Here is a 9,145-nt window from a genome sequence, read left to right on the forward strand (position 1 = left end):
ATCGCCAAGAAAACAAAAGGAATATATAGTTTCTGTTTGTTCCCAGCTGTCATTCTTGATTGACTTACGGGTACCTGCCGTTGGATGTGTGTATCCACGTGGATGCAAGCCTAATAAGTTCAACCCACGATGGTTTTTCTTTTAAAATACTTACTAAATTTACGCACACATATAAATTTATTCGAATTTAAATCACTTAAATAAGAATAAGATTAATCCTTAAGTTCTCAATGAAGATGGTTGAATTCTCTCCGTTTGCACTTATATCTTAACCTGATTATTAGTTGGCATAATATCAAAAAACACCCTTAATGTTTAATTAAATAATTACTTTATTTTTCTTCTTTTTTGAGCATTTTAGCCCCTCAATATTTTATTTTGGGACAAAAAGACTCTTGATCTGTGGATAAAAACTGTTAGTTAAGAAACAATTAACGCTCCAAAATAAGGATATTTTATCATAAAATGAAATGTTGATGGTCAAAATGCTCCAAAAAATCCAAAGTGACTATTAATCAAACTTTAAGATCTTTTTTACCCTAAAATGAAATGCTATAACCAAACTACCCAAAAATAATAAAAACTAAAATAATTAGTTTAATAAATTTTAAGAGCTAATTTTGGTGTTATGTATTTCTAGTTTGTCATTCCAAGGTATATGAATAGGAATGAGTTAGATATGAATCCCTAAATCAGTTTTAAAATTTGAATCTAATTACTATGCTGATACTCTATTCAAATATAAATTAATTAAATAATATTTTGGACATCGAAATTAAAATTTAGTAAGTTTGAAAAAAAAATATTGATACATAAAACAAATTTGGATAATCGATATTTTATTGTTGTATTTACTAAAGAAAAGCAAATACGGATAATAAATTTACAAGATTAATATTTGTGTCCATTCTTAATCGATACATTTAATAGAATATTTAAATCCACAAAAAATATATTGAATATCTGAAAATATTTAAAATATATTTTTTATTGATAAATGAATACATATTACAAATGTATGCTTATAAAGTTTGTTTTAGTGAGAATTTTAAAAGTACATTTATAAATTTTATTTTAGTGATAGCTGAATATATTTTCCTGATAAATTAATTCCAGTTCTTATTTTTTAAAAATAAATAAACTGAATAAAGTTGTTAGAGCATCTCATACTTTTATTACAGTAACAAGAAAAGGAAAAGAGAAAAACACATTTTTTACTAAAAGATTTTATATATTAACTATTACAATAAAATATTTAAGAGAATATTTTCTTGTTGAAAAATTTGTTTTCAAATCATCAACACCAATATTGAGCGATGATATTTAATTAAAAAAATTCAGAATCAATTAATTATTTTGTTTTAATATTTATAAAAAGAAAAAGGAAAATTTAAAAATATTTTTTATGAAGTCAATACATGTAAATAATATTATAAATAACTGCATAAATATTAGGGTTTAAACTCAATATAGAACAACATGAGCATCCTTGATCACTCGGTCAATTATTGAATCTCGAAATAAATTTATTTTATGTACATTTATTTATTAGATTGACATAGAATAAAGGAATAGTGAATTAGGTATAACAACATCCTATTCCTCTCCACAACAGGTTTGAAAAAGATAGAGAAATAGCAGCAACACATCAAACACTGCAAATGAAGTTACCAACAAGCCATGAATATAGATTGCTAGTTTCTCTAAAAACACCAGAAAATGAAATTTCCCCAATCATTGCAGCGTTCTCGTCATCTGGTTTACTTTTATGCTGAAAATATTTATGTTGTTTTTCGTGTTATAATTATATTTAATATAAATTTTTATAAGCCTTAGAACCCTTTCACGTACCAGAAGTAGGGAAAGAGTAGGCAGAATTCACATGCTTAATGGTTGACTGTTAGGTTTCCATGATTTATCCATGCAACCACTTTCCAAGAAAATTAAGCCTCAAATTATAGTTTTAAAACTATTAATTCATGTAAAAAAATATTATTTTCCCTTAAATATTAAATTTAATTTTTCGTCCTCAGTAAATAAAACACAATGTTGGATTCTTTTGTAATTTTTAATTATTATTTCGGTCAGCTTTAGTGAAGGTCAACAGCAGCATGTGAGAACAACAACCAAATCCTTTTCTTTATATTAATGGCCAAATGCCATTTTCCAAGCAAATTTTATTTTTCTCTTTCTTTCAACCTCCTGGAACAGGTTTTTTTTCCTTTTTCAATTTTTCTTTTTTTTAAAAAAAATCTCAACTTTACAGCGTTTTCGTATGTGTATACATAAATCCTCATTTTTATTACGCTCGCAGTGTTAAGTAAAACAGAACATTTTTTATAAAATATATGTTTATCAATAACACAATAAATGATTATATAAAATATAAATGATGATAGACTCAAATTTAAATTTGAGTAAGTTCCTTTTTAATAATGATTTATTAAAAATAATGATTTAATCATTCATGTTATAATAAATTTTTAATTTTTAATTAATTATTTTAAGGTAAACTGTATAAATAATCATATATATTTGAATAAGTTCCTTTTTTCCATTTATGTTACCGATATATAACAAATCGATCACTTATTATTAATAGTTGTTATTGGGTTAACATAATAGTAACGTGGTGCATTAAATTGATTAACATGACATCGTTTTGACTGACCGTTTGAATCTCCGCTATAATAAAGTTTCCACAACATGGGCTTGGTGGGAACTATCTTCACCATTCCTGCATCATCGTTCTTCAAGAACTTAGGCTCCTTACCAGATCGGTCGTCATCTTGGTCAACAGTTTAGCAAATTTGACAACGATGTGGGAGGTGTGGCAATCAAAGACCGCAACATATCCATTTCCGATCTGACCAGGTGGTTCATAATGATGAACCTAATATTTGTAACATCCATAGCCGAGATGAAGAAATTCATATATATAAAATAATAACCTTAATTTTTTTCATTAAAGCACTCATTAATAAAATCCATGTATCAGCTGGATCAACACTACTACACTAGTGGATATATAAGTCATGATGGTACTAGTTTGATGTAAAGGAAGTTCTCTACATGGGCATTTACTATTTTCCGACAAGTATATGGAAGACATTCCTAGGAATCATGTCTAGTTTTATGCTTTGTAATATGGTCATTGTGATCAAGTAGCTAGTCTCAGATACAGGGGGATGTAGTTTGTTTCCTCATGTGGTGCACTCCAAACAGAGAATGCACTCGAACACCTCATCCATTTCGCCGTCATGCGAGGGAAATGCCGATCGATCACATCCTTCAACGTCTCCATCTTGTTGATCCATTTGAGGCCTTCCTCGGTGTAGGTTTCGGGGTTGAAATTTGTGGTGAAAAATCGATCGACTTCGAGCCTCCTGAGAAATAGTTCTCACCATTGAAAAACAAGTCAACCAAAGCAAATAAAAGGAACTGATTTTAGTTTCATTTTACCTTGATGCAGTGAGTAGAAAGATGAAGAAGGCAGTCTCACTGATGGCGAAGCCCTTGATTTTTTTCTCTGTATGTAGGCCGATAAGCAGATCGAGCTTCTCGACATCTTCGCCGTAAACCTCACGGAGAGCATCGATGACTTCACAGTCATCCGTTAAATCTTCCCATTTGCCGATTGGAATCATCAGTAAGTTCATTCGGAACTCGTTGTACCGAGCAACTCCCCTTTCCCCATCTCTATAAACTACACAAACCAAATCAACATGGACACACAATTCACAACATTGTAAAGGATGTCACTAAAATCAAAAGTTAAAACTTCTGCAAAATATCGAAAAACGAATTACTTTCGAGAGCAGCCATATCGACCAGATCAGGTAGTTCTTCCCCATTGATGTCATGAGGAATAAGATTCCTCATCCATGATGGATAGTTCCATAAAATGACTGCACCACATGCTTGATGACCCATTGATACCAACATTTGTTCCATACCGATCTTCGACAGTCTTCCTTCGCCTACTTTGCCGACCATTTCTGTCATAGGCACCCTATATATATTTGTTGTCATACGAATTAAGTCGTGTACATGTTTTCAAGTTCGAAATCGCAAAGTAATCGTTAAAGGGAAAGGGAAGCATTACTTCTCTGATATAGGAGGGCATTCATAGTTTGGATTAGTAGACTTGCTGATGTCCCGAAGGATTAATTTTTCGGACAGAAGCAAATGCATTTTGTAAGCACTAGAAAACTCTTCTGTAAGAGAGTATGGGACTCCGTGATCTTTAGGCTTCTTAAGACCAAGCAATCCACTTAGTATAGCTCCACCAATGTGCCCAAACAAATCTTTAACTTTCTTCCCAAGTAAACCGTACCTGCATAAAACATAAAATATCAGCAATTCAACAATATCATAGTAGATGGCCAAAACAATAGCCAGTTTCTTACCAATTGACCCTCATTCCGCCAAGAAGAGTGTCGGTTTTGAGGAGCTCTACGATCCAATCGATCGTGTGGATTTTAGCAATAACAGTCGAGGTCACCAGTCTTGCATGTCAGTAGAGCTTCTCATTGTCGAGATCAGGGTAATGTTCCTGAGAAGAAAAATCAAACAGATCATTTATAGTTCATCATCAGCTACAATGATCAGTTTCTAACTAACATGACCTACTTTGAGCATATCGCAAACGACGTTGTGCTCGCGGACGAATAAGGCTTGTAGGAGGGAGAAAGCCGGCCCAGCAGTTTCGTACGTCGCTGGAAATCGGAATCCCTTTGTCATCATGCTCCAGGAGCCCATATGCTCTTATTCTTAGCTTCCCATCTTTGAATGCTGTCACACTTCTCATCCCTTCATCGTTGTTCCCATATATTACACTTCCATCCCTAAATTTACAAAGTACAAATTAAATACGTGTAGGACATAAATATTTTACGAAAAACGACAAATTCATAACGTACCACCAAGGGGTCCTTGTATTCAAAAATTCGAACTTTATATCGGGTTCACCGGTGGAGACCATCTTGGACTTGAAGAACTTGAATGACTTCAAAGGGCAACCACTTGGCACTTGCAATATCGGTGGAGCACTGAGCACTGAGTTCGACCTGCCATTGCCGGCGAAACGAACGATTTTCTCAGAACGGTGTTTCGTTTTCGTCAAATTTTTGAGCTAGACTAGTCGAATAGAAGAAAACAAGGTTAAGGCAGAATAAAGGAATTCACCTGTTGAGTGTCCTCCAAACGATCGATCCAATCATGGATCATGAACTGAACCAAGAGCTGGCGATCATGTTGAGTTGTTCCCCTGTATCTATCATTTTCTTCCTAGCCAAAAGCTTTGCGGCTACAATTGACGGGTGAGAGGATCCAACAACTACATGTGTTAAAAATGAGGTAGATTCAATTCCATTAGATAGATGAATAATTTAATTCAATTTTTATACTAATTTTAAAAAATTAATGAAACTAAACTGTAACAATTGATTCTTTGTATAAAGGCACTATATTGATCTTTTACATTTAATACACACAAGTTAAAATCAAAATAATTTTTGGTACATTTACGGTATTACTATTAATAGAAGTACTTTAAGAGGGAATAAGTATTTGACCGAGTTGAATTTATGAGTATTATTTTATCATTTAACTTTAATTTTTAAATTTTTTAAGTCGAATTAAGTCAAACTGAAATATTTGTTCAAATTTAAATATAATTATTTATAATATTATGATATTGATTCATATAATTTAATTGTAAAATGATTCTCCCTAATCATATATGTGTAGATACTCATTTTCGTCCGGAGTTATTTTGTTTATATATATATATATAGTAATATAGTTTGTGAAAATGTTTTTGACAAAATATAATATATAATTTTTAGAAAACGATTTTCGAAAATTTATATATTATATAGTTTTTGAAAATATTTTTAAAATATATATAATATATAGTTTTGAAAACATTTTCATTTATATATTATATAGTTTTTAAAACATTTTAAAACTTATATAATATATAATTTTTTAAAACATTTTTGAAAAAATATATAATATATAGTTTTAAAAACATTTTTTTGAAAACTTATATAATATTTTTAAAACATTTTGAAAACTATATATATAGTTTTGAAAACTTCTTTAAAAATATAATATATAGTTTAAAAATATTTTTGAAATATATATACTATATAATTTATATTATATTATTATTATTATTCTATTTGTTTTATTAATTATTTTTTGTTTTTTGTTTTTAAATTTTGTCCAGGTCCTAGAGAGTCCACTGTTCGGGTCCAAACAATCCAAGAAATGGGTCTGAACTAGCCCAATAGAAAGAGAGGGCGCCGCACAAAGGTCAACACCGAAAAGTCACAGTCACGTCGGCCGAGATTATTAGCGTTCGAACAGGGATAGCCCGGGACTGCACCATTCCGGGTCCTCAACCAACAACAACCGGCCACCCCAATTTAATCAAGAAACAGGGGTGAACGACCCCTGAAACAAACGGAGAACAGCCCCGACTGGGGGCTATAAATACCCACGGAAACCAACGGTGAGAGGACCAGAAAGGATCATCGGCCAACAGAACACGAAACCACCATCATCGGTACCACAACGTCCATCAACAAGAAGCCAACATCAACAGAGAACAAAATAGTAAAACCATCACATGCACATCACAAGAGACCAAACACAACCGAAACAAAAATCACCACAAAATAACCGAAATCAAAAAAGATACACAAAAAAGAGCCCAAACAGAAAATACCATACCACCGAAGCCGAAAAAACGCGTTGAAAAGGTAAAAAAGAGGAAGAGAGAACCTGAACATATTTTTGTAGATCCACTCCGATAGGGGGTTGTTTGGGTGTTAGTTTTGGGTTCGTGAGGCCGAGTGGGTCATTTCGGGCTAGGTTAGTTTTGCTCGGGCAGCGGTGGCCGGTCATTCCCTCCGGTGGAGTTTCCAGAGAGAGTTCAGAGAGGAGTTTTCCTCTCTCTTTTAGTGAGAGAGAACAAAGAAGGAAATGAGAATGCTTAAGGGTTGTAGGGCGTGGGTTTGGGTATAAATACCCATAGAAAAACGACGTCGTTTTATTTCGTTTATTATTATTATTATTATTATTATTATTTTCATTCTCTTTTTATTATGTTTATTATTATTATTATTTATGTATTTCATTATTATTATTTTTTACATATTGTTTTCATTTTTTGAAAGCTAACATTTGCTTCTTTTGTCACATTTTTCTTCTAACATTTTTTCCTTTGATTTGCTTATTAATTAATTAATTAATTTTTCTTTCGATGTTTATTTTTTGAATATTTTTTTAGTAGTAACCTCGACCAATCAAAGGTAAGTAATTTGAATCGGGTTTTTAAATTTCAATTTAAATTTTCTAATTTTCGCAAATAAAGACAACGACAAATTAATTGGTATCGAAAGGGCGGTTAAGGGTACTAATCCTTCATTAACCGTAACCAACTCCCGAACCTGAAACATTTCTGGAAAAATGCAGATCATGTAAAATGATGTCCGACCCACCTAAATTTGTTTTAAAACGGTTGATGGCGACTCTAACCCAATCAATTCAAGTCGAAGCCTAATTCCGGGCCCAACCGAAAGACGGTTGGGACAATATGATATACATATATTTTTTATATTCTCTTTCCATATGCATAAAGAAGATTTATAATGTTATTTAATAAATTAAATATGATATAAAATATTTATAAATATTAAAATATTTTGAGGACAAAGTGTTTATAAGAATTTTAAGCAATCGGGAAATTAATGGGAGGAAGAATTTGTAGAAAAAAATGATAGTCAAATGATCAAATTAAATAAAACAAAATTTTGAAGGATTAAATTAAGAAAAAAGAAAAAATGATGTCAAAATGAGGAACTGTAATTATACATGTATTCTATAGTAGTTGAAGAGTATGTGATTCAAATATAATTAAAAATGAACTTAAAATTAAGAAAGAAATAAAAAAAATTAGGAACCATATCACAAACAATTAAATTATTAATTAAAGATTAAAAAAAGATTAAAATGATGTCGTTTTAATATTTTAGCAACCTTACATATATATCAAATATAATTTTACGTACCCCATAATTTGAAGTTGAGGGAGGCATATTGCGACCAAAAAAGGTTCCCCGGCTACCGATTACATGGTTACTAGGATGGTTGCACTTCCCATCGGCCGTCCTATAACAAAACTCTACCATGTAATATTTCCGACCAGCGGCACTACCGGTTGTGCCGCATCCCGAACCGACATCGAACAGATTGTAACGTTGGTGCAAGTGCCTTCTAATTCCCAAGTAAGCCATCCCAACAGTACCGGTAACCGATTGCACACCCCAAACTTGTACACAAAATGTATGACCTAAAATTTTCCCAACATCTTCACCAAATTAGTAATTAATTAGGAACAAATGGTAAAGAAATAGATTAATTTGGCGTACGGACATAGAACAATAGAGTATCGAAGAGAGTCATCTTATCGACAATATGTTTAAGCTGGGGATGAACAAAGGAAAATAGAGAAGAGATTCTCATGATTATTTTTGGAAAGAAGAAAAGGATTCTTTACGAGTATATTGTGGAATGAAATATTTGAGAAATTTGAAATGTTGCAATGGCTTTTATAGGCGACGATGACGAGCCGAGAGGGAATGACTCGGCGACCGCAATAATAAATACAGACGGTTCGCAGACCGCGGTTATGGCATATTTTCATTTTTAGCCTTTATTTATCTTTATCGTTTTAAGTCCTCATTTCTAAAATAGTTGTCGAACTTTAATGATTATTAGTTCTGTTTTTTTATTATATTGTGTCGTTTGTTTTTTTTTTTGAATTTTTTTAATTTTGATTAAGAATTAAGGTTATTGTGGCACGCTTTTTTCTTGTTCTTATGGCATATTTTGGTACTCGTACAAACATTATTTGTTTTTTGATTGGTTTGTTAGTGATCAACTATCGACAGATATCCTCTTTAATAAAATCATAATTGTTTGCCGATATAATCATAATTGTGTAACGAAGTAATTTTTCAGATAGTTTGGTTCATTCACCACTCCTTTATCACTTCGTAAGTGTCTCGTTCTACATAGATTATGAGTTTTTTTATGAAAGTTATATTATTTCGATGTTTGTTGTCATTAAGGG

At 31.7% G+C, this 9,145-nt stretch overlaps 1 pseudogene; it reads right to left on the bottom strand.

The window, feature by feature from the left end:
* Positions 1 to 3,151: 3,151 nt before the first annotated feature.
* LOC120204591 lies at positions 3,152 to 8,535 on the bottom strand (annotated as a pseudogene).
* Positions 8,536 to 9,145: the final 610 nt, after the last annotated feature.

The sequence above is a fragment of the Hibiscus syriacus genome, unplaced genomic scaffold (assembly GCF_006381635.1).
Source record: "Hibiscus syriacus cultivar Baekdansim isolate YM2019G1 unplaced genomic scaffold, ASM638163v2 tig00011079_pilon, whole genome shotgun sequence".
NCBI lineage: Eukaryota > Viridiplantae > Streptophyta > Magnoliopsida > Malvales > Malvaceae > Hibiscus > Hibiscus syriacus.